This window comes from Sus scrofa, chromosome 8, assembly GCF_000003025.6.
Source record: "Sus scrofa isolate TJ Tabasco breed Duroc chromosome 8, Sscrofa11.1, whole genome shotgun sequence".
Taxonomy (NCBI): Eukaryota; Metazoa; Chordata; class Mammalia; order Artiodactyla; family Suidae; genus Sus; species Sus scrofa.
The window spans coordinates 13,448,791-13,463,286 of NC_010450.4; the positions used below are offsets into that span (position 1 = coordinate 13,448,791).

The 14,496-nt window shown below is 39.6% G+C and overlaps 1 long non-coding RNA gene across 2 annotated transcripts in view; it reads left to right on the forward strand.

Moving 5' to 3' along the window:
* The window catches only part of LOC106504595, a 299,067-nt gene that overhangs the window by 277,099 nt on the left and 7,472 nt on the right, over window positions 1–14,496 (forward strand). For both annotated transcript variants that reach the window (XR_001298202.2, XR_002346578.1), the window contains exon 5: window positions 1,849–1,999. This is a non-coding gene — a long non-coding RNA (uncharacterized LOC106504595). The remainder of the gene's footprint in view (window positions 1–1,848; window positions 2,000–14,496) is intronic.

A 14,496-nucleotide genomic window follows, 5' to 3' on the forward strand; every position in this document is an offset into this window, starting at 1 on the left:
TTCCAGGCTAGGGTCAAATCAGAGCTGCAGCTTCTGGCTTACGCCATAGCCACAGCAAATCTGAGCCTCATCTGCGATCTATGCCACAGCTTGGAGTGACGCTGGATCCTTAACCCACCGAGTGAGCGAGTGAGACAGGAATCCAACCCGCATCCTCATGGATACTAGTTGGGTTCTTAAACCGCTGAGCCACAAGGGGAACTCCTGTTTGTCTTATCATTAAGAGTAAATGCCTAGTTCACAGTAACCCAGAACATTTCTGAGGATCCCATATAAAACAGTTTCTCAGGATTAGCGTTCTTATCTGGTCCTAGTTTCATATTTGTAGAGTTATCACATATGTATTTATTTCATATTCTTTGTATTATTATTTATTATTTACAAATACATATATATGGACACATATGCACATGCATATATATGCGAGGAGAGAGGGCTATATAGACTTATACTTTAGTTATTTGTCTAGGAATTCATGTTAATTTATAAAATCATGTGCACGTATTACTCTCATTGGCTAATATACTTAGGTATAATATACATAGACAACAAGCATCATTATTTGTGACCACAGATATCAAAGTCTTGATAGTGTATTTGAATATCTGAACACATCAGATTTTATGAGCTTGTTTATTTTACTAATAAATAACTTAGGAGTAGGAGGAATAGCAGTTTTTTCTTATTATTTGTGTTTGCATTTTGTGCTTGAATTTTGAGTACTGTCTTCAATCAATGACATCTCTGAAGGAAATTTTTGTTGGTTACTTGCCTACTTTATGAGAGTTAGAGGTGTGGACATCACGATTCTTCCCTGATAACTGGCTCGTCTCTAGATGTGTTTGCTCCTTTGCAGTTAGAGGTAGCCCTGTGACTGTTTCTGGCTTATGAGATGGGGAAAAGTGACATGTGTTACTTCTGCACCAGAGCATTTACATGTTGGCATGAAGCCTCCTGTTCTCTCTTCTTGCCATCATTGTGACCAGGACTGTCCAAGTTGGAAAGTCTAAATGGAGGTTACAGCAGTTTATCTCTACTGTCCAAAAGCTGGTCTTGACTGTGTCTTAGGACGATGTAATCTTCAGAAAACAAGTCTGTACAAAAATTATAGGATTATGAACATGATTGAATTTCCTACAGGAAACCATAGAAGGCGACAGGTTCTGTGTTCTGGTGAACATGAGGCCATATTCCAGTAGATGGATGGCAACTACTATGGAAGCTGAAGATTTTAAATTTATTTATTTATTGACTTAATGTATGCTTTGTAGCAAACCAATAAAGGCATCAGAAACTCTAAAGCCAATCTGTAGTGTCACAAATGAGCCGTGGTGTGCTACAGTTGGAAACATCACGAAGTCTTTGTCCACTAACAAATTCAAAAGCTGTAACATTAAAACGATGTAAATTCTTCCAGAGAGTATTCACAAATCAGTATTTGAACATCGTTGTGACTTCTCCAATTTTGGAAAAGAAAGCTTGTCTGGAAAACATATTCCAAAAGACAGGGTTCATTTTGGTGATGTTAAAGTAACCTGTGAGTTTCTTTTTGAATGTGTCAGCCTTTAGCTCAAGACAATTTCTTGTAGGGAATTGATTTTTCACAGGTCTCTCAGGAGGTCCCAAAGGCAGACTTCGGTGTCTTGATTTTGAGGCACGAAGAGTTGTACTCATCAGGAATGTGGTCAGTGTCTAAAAAGGGATTTTAAAAACTGTGTTGAAAGGCAGTTTTCTAACAGAGTCGATCTAATGGTTAAAAGTAGACATCGACATGGCTTGTTACAATCATTTATCTACTGTTTATATGAGATTATTTGATGAGAGTTTATTTTGTCTACTAAATACTAGGTGCTGGGTTTCAGAGACAAGCAAGACACTGTTTCTGTTCTGGAAGAACTCAAACTGATGGAGGAGACAGAAAATCCATCAATTATGGAAGACTGGAGACGGAAAAATGGCAAGGGAAAGGCATGACATCTTGCCTTTGGGAAGTAGAGAGGTAAAGAGAAGTCTCTTTGGGGGGAGATGAGCGCTGCTCTGGGAAGGCTTGGCCAAAAATAGCAAACTGCACAAAGCATTCCAAGACCATGCATTTGAACATGAAAATTGCCTGGCTCATTCAGAGATTTACAGCTTCTTTTGGTCTAAGTAGACCAGGTTGAGTTAAGCTCATTAACAACCAAGAATCCTAAAAAAAACGCCCTCGTTAATCCAGCTCCTCTCCGCTTCCACTAGCCTAGTGTTGTATTATGAATATTTGTTATATTGTTCTCTTTCCAACTGAAGTGTGAACAGAGAGGGGTCATGTGTCACTATCTTTGTATCCCATCATGGTTATAATACATGGCTTATAAAACATGGAAAGTTAAAGAATGCATGTCACCTTCCTGAGCATGAGCTAGGAGGTCTTATTTCTAGACCGACTCTGCTCCTCGCTAGCTGTGTGGCTTCTGGTGAGGCACTGTGTGCATTCGTGCTTTGGTTTCCTCTAGAGCATAACGAACGTTGATGAGATGCTCTCTAAGATCCTTGAGTCTAAGTTTGGATGAGCCTGTGATTCTCCTTAATTAGGCTGTTGAGCTTCAGTGAAGTTTAGAAATGAATATTGCTTTTTAAATCCTTTCAGGGCACTTAGCTTAGTGGTTTTTAACATTGGAGTGTGTTCCATGAAGTCAGGAAGCCTTAGTTCCCAATCCCAGCCCTTCCCAACCTCCACCAGCCTTAGCCTTTTTCTTTTGTAATGTGAAAAATATAATTCTCACTATGTAGAGTTATTTTGAAGATTAAGCGAAACATTGTACAAAAAGTGCCAAATAAATTACCTGGCACATGGTGCCAGAAGATGTTAGTTCTCTCCTCTAGTTTCCTGAGAGTAATTACTCAAAAGGTGTTTTTTGATTGTTTTGCCTTAGGTATTAGTCAAAAGCAAAGGGAGATGATAAAGTCAGGCAGAAATTCTGCAGTCTTTTGCACTGCACTTGCCTGAGAGGTGAAAACAGGAAGGGTTGATACTTTCATACTCACACACGCCTTCCTAGTTCTAAATTTTCATCATCTACTTAACAAAACAAATTCACTGAGTATCTACTCTGTGGAAATGATTGTGTTAAATTCTTTAGCATAAGAGGTCTGCCTAATACTTGAGAAGAGAAATGAACACAGTTTGAGATAAAGCTCTCAAGTTTTCTGAAACTCAAATCAGGAAATATGACCTGACAAATACCCATGTGCTTTTGGGGGCATTGAGATAGACTGTTTGAAATTGATTGTCATAGAAATGGGAGCGGCATATATATAAGAGGGTCATTTTCTTCCCGGGTTCCTGTCACATCCACTTCACCAGCCAATTCCTCCTCCTTGGTCAAATATAAGCTCTTTTCGATAGTCATTTCCTCACCTACTGGGAGATGAAATTGTCAGGCACATACAAATACCTTTAATATCAGAGCTGAAGTGATACCCATGCCTGAGGCGAGGTGATGGACATATTCCTATGGGAATTCAGAGACAAGAAGGTGTCTGCAGCAGGCCCTTTGCTTTCCTGCTGCACTTTTCCCTAATCCCTTACTGCTTAGGGCTCAGGAACCATAAGCTTTCTCATGTGTTGAAGTGCAACTTGAAGCAAAGTCATAGAAAGTTTCCAGTTACCTAGAAAATGTACATGGAGAAATTGTAAATAACATCATAGATATAAAGTGATATTACCAAATTGTCATTTTTTTATGTGTTTGATTTAAAGCAGATGCGGTTAGAGCGGGGACTGCAAATGTCTTTATGGTTTTTTTGGTAGAAAAAAATTCTTTTTTTTTTTTTTTTGGTCTTTTTAGGGCCACACTCAGGGCATGTGGGGGTTCCCAGGCTAGGGGTCGAATTGGAGCTGGAGCTGCTGGCCTACGCCACAGCCACAGCAACACGAGATATGTTCTGTGTCTTTGACCTATACCACAGCTCATGGCAATGCAGGATCCTTAACCCACTGAGCAAGGCCAGGGATCGAACCTGCGTCCTCATGGGTGCTGGTCAGATTCGTTTCCACTGAGCCATAAGGGGAACCCCCAAAAATTCTTTTTTGAATGCAAATATTTTCTAAACACTTTAAAGTCATCCTAACTGAATATCAGATGATTGAACACACATCAAGGCCTCCCTGATTTTGAGTTAACCAGAGCTCCAAGTGGACCTGCTTTCTAAGTTGGTCTGTATTATTTATTTAAAGACAAAAATACAGATAGATTAAAAAGAGTTTTTGATAAGCTTATAACATAACATAGTAAATACAGTTTTGGACTTCTTTGGATCAAAGGTCAAATGGAGTCACTACTTGGTCCCTGCTGTGGACTAAACTGTGTCCCCCAAAATTCCTATGTTGAAGCCTTAACCCTCAAATGTGATGGTATTTGATTTAGGTAATGTTCTGATAATTAGGTTTAGGTAAGGTTCTGAGAATGGGGCCTTCATTATTTATTTTTTTAAAATGATTTTTATTTTTTTCCATTATAGTTGGCTTACAGTATTCTGTCAGCAAAGTGACCCAGTCACACATAAATATACATTATTTTTCTCACATTATCCTCCATCATGTTCCATCATAAGTGACTAGCTATAGTTCCCTGTGCTGTACAGCAGAATGGGGACTTCATGAGGGAATTAGGTCCCTAATATAAAAATACACCACAGTGTTTGCAGTGCCTCCTTCCTTGCCGTTTGAGGATGTAACGAGAAGGTGGCATCTCAAAACCAGAAAGAAGGCCGTCACCAGAACTGACTGTGCAGGCACCCCGATCCCGGACTTCCAGCCTCCAGAACTGCGCAAACTTTTTTTTTTTTTTAATTGTTTAAGCCATCAAGTCTCTGGTACTTTGTTATGGCAGCCTGAGCTGACTAACACAGGCACGTTTTCCCTTCATGTATATATTTGAGGTTTCAAATTTGAAAATAGCATGTAGAATTTTGTGGTTGAGTTGCTTTCCAGGGAGATTCATGGCAAATGCTGCCAGTTTTCATATTGCTGCCCTGTTTGTCTGAACAAATGGATGCCTTGGTGTGTCATGGAAGAGATGGGGGGAAATAGTACATGCTCCCCCCATGGCTGGAGAAGATGGTTTCGCTTAATAGTGACCTTGACTGGCTCTGAGCAACTGTGACCTGGGACTCAGGACTGCACTGAAAGATGCATGGCAAGATTCAAGAGGAGATTCAGAAATCAAATATGTATAGATTTTGAAAATTACATGCAGAGGAATATGTAGAATTAGAAGAAAAGAAAAAATCTGAAAATTAATGAGCTAAGTGTCCAGTCAAATAAGTTAGGAGAAGAAATACAGAAGAAATTCAAAGAAAATATAAGGAGTTAATAAAAATAGGAGAAATTAACAGAATAGGAAAATGTACAGTATTAAGAAATAATATCAGGTTTTTTCTTTGAAATAATAAAAAAAACTCTGAGCAGTAATCAATCTAGAAAAAAGGAAAGAAAGCACAAATAAATAATATTTAGAATGAATAAAGGAGGCCTGATCACAAAGAGAATCAATATTTAGAAGAAATACAACTATTTTGGATTATGGATTTTTTTAAAAGATTTTCTTTTTCTTATTAAAGCACAAACCCCCATGAAGTAGCTAAGCAGAGCAAGCCAATATCATCTGATTCCTTAGGCAGAGTCAAGAAGAATTCTTTCAGAGTGAGGCCTGTACGTATGATACTGAATGTAGGGGAAATTCCTTAGGGAAATTCCAGGAACCTGGAAAATAAAGGAGAGGGGGGAAAATATATATATGATATATATATATATATCATATATATGAATAGTCTACATTTGTACTAAACCTTTGTGTTTCTAATTCCTTTGATCTAGGTTTTGCTCGCTCATTGCCCCCTTCTTGCCAGTGCTTTTATCAAGGTCATCATTGTTTTCTAATTGCCCATCCAATGGTCTATTTTCCATTTTGACTTTTCTGCAGCATTTGCCACTCTTAACTTCCTCCTCCTCTTCTTCCTTCTCCTGTTTAAGAATTCCTGTCTTCTCTTGAATTTCAAAATACCACCATTTCCTCAGACTCCCAGCCTCCTACTGTCTTTCCAGCTATCCTCCTTCTCTGAGGCATTTGCATTCATTTGAAGAGACAGTAACATTTTCTCAGTTTTCTGCTACAAACTTTTGTGCCTTTCTCAACAAATCTTCATTCATCACTCAACACTTCTTCTTACTTGAAAAAAGTAACTACTTGAGTTCTTGCAGTGGTGCAGTAGTTTAGGAATCCAACTAGAGCAACTCCGGTCACTGGAGGTATGGCTTTGATACCCCACCCTGCACAGTGGGTTAAAGGATCTGGTGTTGCTGCAGCTGTGGCATAGGTCACAGCTGCGCTGGGTTTCAGTCCCTGGCCCAGGGACTTTCATGTGCCACAGGTGTGACCATAAAATTAAAAAAACCCAAAAAACTCCCTTAGTTGTCTCCTCTTCTCTACTGTCATTGCTTCTACCTTTGTTCCGGCACTTTAGACTCATACATTTATCAAGCTGCTGTTTTGAGCATTGCCAGTACGTTTAAGCTCCTGAGCAAAAACAAAAAATAAAAACACAACTTCTCAATGGTTTATTTTTCTTCTCAGGATTACTTCATGGTATTCTCTCTGCCATCCACTTACCTTCTCCAGGGCTGCCATTGCGTTTGACTTCAAGCCTTGACTTACTGTCATCTCTCCTCTGAGAGCTGTGAGGGGAGTTTCATGTTCTGTCTCCATGGGTTTGACTAATGGAACATTTCCAAGACAAGTATGATAGGAGGATGACTTTTCTAAAAAACTACATAACTTTCACTTTCTCCATTGTATTTTCTTGCATAACAGCTCTTTGGAATCTTCTTTCCCTCACCAGGCACAAACCACCAGGAGCTCTTGAACTGGCAGGCCCCTCTCTTTGTCTGAACTGTTCATCCCTCAATTGTCCATGGAGGTCACTGCTCTTCTTTGGAGTCTTTAATCAAATGTCACTTTTGCATTGAGTCTTACCCAGATCACCCAGCCCACTACTCCATGCCTATTGTTTTAAAATACCATGTATTAATAGTAAGTTTGCTATATAGTAAAGCCAACAAATCAGGAAACAGTTCACACTGAAAATATAGCTCATTATTCATTGTTGCTAAGAAGAGGGGGGAGCCACGCCATGGAGGGGCCATGTGGAGCAGCACCAGAGTGAGCTACTACACAGAGAGTTGGGGAAAACTGTCAGCAGGAGCCTTTATTGTGACTTCCAAGTGAAGGAATGGACAAGGCAAGGCAAGCAGGTTTAGGATTGGCTAGTTTGAATAATTTCCACAGGCTCTGGACACAGGGTCTGTCCCTAGTTATCTGGCACCTAGCCCTAGGGTGATATCGGCAGGTGGATGGTAGCCTGGAGTGTGAGAGCCCAATAATGGTAGTGGTTGAGAGGGTGGACTATTGCTTAGTTGGTTTGTATTTGAAGAGCTTGCCTTTGAGAGAAATTTTTCTCCCATGGAGTGTGGAGGGAAGTGAGGGAGGTGGGAGGCCAAGGCAAAGTGACTCAGGCACATCTTTGGGTTGTCCAGAACAAGACGTGTCTAGCACATGGATGTAGGCCAGAGGTTACAGCATCACATTTATAGAAGCTAGTGACATTGTTCATACATTTGTACTCCTGATTCCCCTCACTCTAGTTTTTCTTTCCATAGAATTTTATTACCTTCTAACATATCATACCATGTACACATTATGTCTATTGTTTGTTACCTGTCTCTTTACTTTAAACTGTAAGCATTGTGAGGATAAGAAATCTTTGATTTCCTATTTTTTTAACTGATATTCCCAGAACCTAGAATAAGACGTAGCATGCTAAGTATATGCTCAGTAACTATGTATTGAGTAAACACCTTTAACTCTATAGTCTATAAAGTGTTGACATTATGTCCCATGTCTCAGCCGAGATTCTGAGATGCTGTACTCAGGCTGAAGATCTCTCTGGACCCTGATTTTTCATGGAGAGGAATAGGGCAGTCTGGACTCTGAAGCAAAGTCTAACTGCTTGAGAGATCTTGCTCTTAGCCTACTCAATTTCAATTTGTTTTTATGTTAAAGATTCTCTGGACAGAGTTCAGGCAGTAATATATTTAGTATTCTAAACTTGAGGCCTCACAAGCACTTTCTTTGTTAAGGGATTTCATTGCTTCACCTGTGATCAGCAGGTTATCGTGAGTTCAAGTCTGGAAGTGGTGTGTCTGTGCACACATGTACTGTATGCGGACGTGTGTGACACAGCTGAAGAGGAGGAGGAGAGTGTGCACACCCTTCTGTGGACATGTCAGGAAACAGGAGGCTCAGGATGCTATTCATGGCAACCTTTTATATCTTTTTTTCCAGTAAATCTCAATGTCCCTTTACACATTTTGAGGAGTGATTACCATGGAAACTATTAGAAAGCTCAAACAAAACAAAAAAGACAGAGTTCCTGTCATGGCTTAGTATTTGACAAACCCTACTAGTATCCATGAGGATGCGGGTTTGATCTTGGGCTCTCACAGTGGGCTAAGGATCCAGCACTGCTGTGAGCTGTGGTGTAGGTTGCAGACGTGGCTCGGATTCTGCGTGGCTGTGGCTGTGGCATAGGCCAGCAGCTGTAGCTCCGATTGGACTCCTAGCCTGGGAACTTCCATATGCTGCGGGTGCAGTCCTAAAAAAAAAGACACACACACACAAGCATTGTAGCTTTATGCTTTCCACCTAGGGCTTCTAACACAGGGCACCTCACAGAGACTTAACTTTCTAGTCTTTTCTTTCGAATTGCACGTTCATGTTTACCTTATTTTATACAAGTGTCAATGTCATTGTTAACAATGTTGTCTTTTATTTTATTTTTGACGGTGTTACCTTTATCACGTACAAACTCAGCTTTGGTTTTGACTTTCCAAGGGAAAATATCAAATTTGATAACTTGATAAAATTGTTAGGTCACCTTGGAAATTTTTCCTGAATTTAACCATATTTCCTATTTCCTGTTTTTTTTTTTTAAATCTTTCACTTCTAAGACAGAATGTGAATAATATTTTAAATAGCTCATGTGATAGGAATAATAGTTATGACAAATGTTGTCAAAACATCATGGAGATCAGTCTATGCTAGAGATTATTTTTTACCACCTGCTTTATTAAAAAAATGAGAACTGCACACTGAGACAAAAATTATGAAAACATACTTGGTATGCTTGTAACTAGAGGCTTTGTCTTTTGTTGTTAAAATATACTACAAAGATGGAGTGTCTGGAGAATTGAAATCCATTTTGGTTTTTCACTGCCATGCACAATATGTTGAGATGCAATTGCCAGTTGGACTTCTTCCTATGCTGTCTGTATTTGCACAATATGCCTTCTGCTAGGCATGGTAATGAATGATAAAAAATTATACCAGTTGGTGGCAATGTTGTTTTCACAGCAATGGTCACTTAGTTAAAATCACAAGTCTATGCTTATTTTCTCCTTATTAACTCTGTTAGTTTGAGTTTCTAACTTGTGTTACAAGTTATTTCTGGCTTGAAAATGAAGCCAGGTTTCTATAACCCCTGAGTATTCATCTTGTTATCTTTAAATCTTTTTCATTACCAAAGGCAAACTAAACATGAAATAATAAACAGCAGGATTGTGTGGGCTGAAAAAGCAAATTCTGAAGACTGCAGGAACCTATGTCAAACATTGCCCTGCCTCATCAAGAAATTATACATACATGCAGTGGAAAGCAATTTTGAATCCTGGTTCTCAAATGCCTTTCATCTGGTATTCTGTTTTAGAACTTATTACTTAATAGGCAGAATATGTGATATTTAGTGAAAACTTCCCTGAACATCAATTTTTATCCAACTAAAATCAGAAAACCTTCCAAGACAAGCAATTGTTAAAGTTTAACTGTCTAAATTTATTTCATGTGTAGAATGGACAGATGGGATACAAGAACACATCTGGTGGTTGGGAACTGAGCACATATATTCATTGGCCTGAACTTGTGCTAGGGTTCTTTACCCTTTGGCTCAGATTCAGTTCATCCAAGAAATCTTTCCAAATCACATCCCAATTTGAATGAATATTTGTACTTCAACTGTTACTGACATCTAAAATGCCTTTTTCATATCTCTACTGTCATGCTCATCACAACTTGATTTACATTGATAATTCAAGCATACATGCTACTCCCATTAGATATCAACTTAATTCCCTAAAGTTTATTGGACACCAACCATGTACTATCCACACTGGTGAATGCTGACACTGTGAACTTCGTGAAATCAGTTGCTTAGTCTTGTTCCATTGTGCATGTCTCATTTTTCTGAGCACCATGAAACATCAACAAATGTCTGTTGACTTTGATGAGATTGGAGCTTTCATTTTTAAAGGAAGATGCGGGTGTACTTGTTTCATGAGTAATTGCAAGTGTGCCAACCCAGTGTCAAGAACCAAATAGATGAGCCAATTAGAACAGAGTGGACTGACACTCAAGTGCCAGGAAGAAAGCAGGGGAGGAGCATCAAAATGGAGCAAGTGGTTTAATGGAGAAGACGGAGAGTGAGGGAAATAATAATAATAACAATAACAAACAGCTACTACCACACTTGTTGAGCTCTGTGCGTTCGATGAATTAACTCCTTTAATCCTCCCTGCAGTTTCCCAGGTGGCATGAATATCACTGTCCCCATTTTGCAGATGAGGGACCTTGTAGATGCTATTTTGTTGGCCTAATTGAATTCAGTTTCCTATTTTTCCTATCCATACTGTGATTTGGTTCAGATAGCCACCCATTACCAATAGAGAGGAAATACTCCCCTGAAATTAGATGCCGTCTCCAGCTCTAGGAGAAGTCCCTGTGAATTTAATGACTGCTCCATCTTTTGGCAATGATTTGTTCAGCAGCTCAGGCCTAAGATATTAAGTCCATGGCACTGACTGGCTATAGGAACTGGTTTAGGAAAATGCATGTGACCCAATTCAGGCTGAAGGCTTTCTAGAGGCTCCTAGGAAAATAAATACTGCATTCTGAAGAGAGAGAGCCTGGAAGCACATCTCTCAATTTGCTAGTGAACACACATAAAGTCAGAAATTACTACAAACATTCTGCCACCATGACACATCTTTGGGTTTGACGAGCCAATGTGTTTTCTCTCTTTAAATGTCAATTTGGGTCAGATTTTTTGTTTGAATTGTTAGTTGCTGCTGAAAGCATCTCTCTTGACTCAAACCTGAGGTGTAGAAGAGGCTAAGTGATTTTTTCCAAAGTCATATGGTGAGTAAAAAAACCAGCCTCAAATTCAGGTCCATGTGGTCAGTTCTAGGCACTTTTTAGCATTACCTCCCTGTAGCAGCGTGGGAAAATTCCATATGAACCTTCTGAGAGCATATTTGTACTTTTGCCGAGCTGGTTTGGGTTTCCTAAATAGGTTTCAGTTTCTGTCTTTATTACAGACAACTTCTCCCCATTGTTAACATTTTTTTTGGTTGGGGATTTTTTTTTTTTTATTGATCTGATACCTCCAGGCAGTTCCCCCCACCAGTGACTGGATCCCCTTCCTTAAACTCTTGGCTAAGAGTGTGAATCTGCTTCAACTCAGATGAATTGCTCAGGAATTGCCATGAAACAGCCTCCTGTGAAGCATTCTCTGTTCAGACACCCCTGTGGTCACATGGACTCAGCAACTCAGCCTCCTAAGAAATGTAGTCCTGATTTGGCTAAATGTTCATTCGTCCTTGCAGCATTGTGATCTGGGCTGCTGCCCTCCTTTCTCTTTGTCCCTATACATCAGATTCTAGGATGCCTTCTCTTGCCAACCCAGCCTTAAGATTCTGCGCCTTGCAACTGAAGTGGGACTTTGCTGGGACAGGGCATTTGTTAAGGTCAAAGATGACCCATGTGCATTACTAACTGTCTTACAAGGTACCGTGTGATTAGAGAATTATAACTGATGTCTAGAAGTTGCAGTTGGTGTAAAATGTAGGTTAATCCAAATCTTGTTAGGAAGAAGAGGAAAAGCAAAGAGAAAATAATACAAGGGATAGGAACATTGTGTCCTGCTTTTAAAAAGCTTCTGAGAACCCACAATAGTTAATGCTGCCCCTCAGCCCTGCCTCCTAACCCTACATCCAAAAGGTTTTTGCTGACTTCTTTTAAGATTTAGAGTTTTTGCTTGGTGAATTTGAAAAATGGAGACACAAATAGCTAGTGTATTGAATTGCCTCAAAGACATAATGAAGTTATCTTGGCAGATGAATCAAATGATAGTTCTTAAGCAAAAATCAGGAAAATAATCTAATGTTTATACAGCATTGCCAAGAGTCACATCTTTTAAAATTTCAAAGAGAAACTAACCGCCTGGAAACCTTGATAAATGTATGTTGACATCCCAGAAAAGAGTGACCATTCAATTACTTCCATACTCTATCAACTGAACCAGGAGATGAAAAGCATATGGTTGGAAAATGCCCCCAAGTTCATGAGGCCTTTGACTGTTTCTAAAATATTTGATATTAATATCCTTTTTGACTTGGTCTCACAGTATTTCCTTTCAACCAAGAAATCTGAAGGGAGAGGATTAGCCCAAGTTAGGAGTCAATTCAGATCAAATACACACATTTATTTATTTTTATCTTCATTCACTCATTCATTCATTCAGTTAATCATAATCCCTACAAGTATTTATTGGGCACTCACTTTACTATAACCTCTCTGTTAGGTTCTAAGCCTTCCAAACAAGGGAGAAAAGATGTTCCCTTTAAGAAACTCACAGTGTTTTAGGTATGGGGGAGGGGTCAGAACCCTAGAAATAGTGGCTGGAGAGATGACGCGGAAGCAGTGGGGGAAGAAGATGCCAAGAAAATGACACATGGACAGAGCATGTCTTTACCACACAAAGAGGGAAAAAATTATAGAAGAAAGAGGCACAAAGCAGCCTGTAGGACTTTGGTGATGCTGGCTCAGTGAGCACTGGAGGGAGGGAGAGGTTATGAGTCAGAAAGAACAATGGGGCCATATCAGAAGGGGACATTCAGTTTTATACTCCGAGTCATCAGAAATTTGTTTTAGTGAATGCTTCTTTAGAAAATGTACTTAGCAACAGAAGAGAGGATGGGGAGGAGAAGAAGGCTATGTATTCGTGGTAACTGGAGCAAGCATGAGACTTTGACTATGTATCTTCTTCAGGTAAAATGGTCCGCTTCTTCTTTCCGAAGAACCATCTCTCTGCTATTTTTCTTGGGCATGATTCAGGTAGGAATGACTTCATCCTTTGGATCTGGGGGAAATCACGAGACCCAGGCCTGCCCAGCATCACACAGCCGATGACTCTAATAGTCTGCGCGAGCTAGACCGAATCATTTAATAACCGGCTCTCAGCATCCTCCGCTGAGAAGGGGGAAGACGCTCTCCCATGTCATATGATTTGTTTTGCAGGTAAAAGATGATACATAAAATAAAAACGGCAGAGGAGCTGGCACACAGTGGGTCTGCCATAGATATTAGTTTAATTTAATTCCCTTACATTCACCACGAGGAGCAAATGAGACATGTATATGGAATGCTTTTATACAGGGATAGGCAGTCATTTTTTTCTGGATGTGATTAGAGTATCAAGAGAAGAGACTGGGTAAGAGGGGAGGGCAGAGGAAACCCGTATCAACCTCAGCCTTTTGATTAGTGTGTTCACTTATACCTTAATCCATTCCAAAGATGCAATTACATCATTTATAGATGAAGAAACAGAGACCTTGAGGGATGATAATGTCAAGTGGACATGGTCTGTCAGTCAGAGAGCAAGATAAGATAACTGCCTCCTCTTAGCCGCGGCCACGGTACCTCCTCCTGTACTTTCTTCTTTTAGATAAAATTGTTACGGTGAATTATTCAGAGAAAATAAGCTGAGGCCACTCTTAGAAAACAAAGCAAAGTTAGGTTTTTCTTTTATTATCTTCTGATGGAGAACATTTGGAGTGTGTGTGCTTGACCAGAAGATGAAAGCCTGGGATTTGAGATTATGTGATGCGCACAGATCTTCCTTCCTGTCTCTGTTGGAGGGGAGGAGGCCGACAGCTGGATCTCCTGTCTCTGTATCTTTCACCAAGATCCCTTCACTCCATTCAGAAGGAGCAAATTGATCATAAGTAGTAAAGGACCCTGGGCTTCAAGATACCTTTTTCTAAGTCGAGGCTAGTACAAGTCACCTAGATTTTCTAAGGAATCGTCTCTAGAGCAGTGTCCTCAGGATTACACAGAAAAGAATTTCATATTCAATAGGCATCTGTATTATGTCCATTTAATTTAAACCCCAAAATTACACCTATCCTCGCCATATAATGGAAATTTAGCCTCTAATGTTGTAGAATACCACACTCCTGACAGTCTCACGATAAAACAATATGTATGTGATTCTTCCAAGAGTCATTTGTGTGTCCGCTATTCATTCATTTTAAATGTCTTTTTTATTCCCCTGGTAAGTAATGAATGT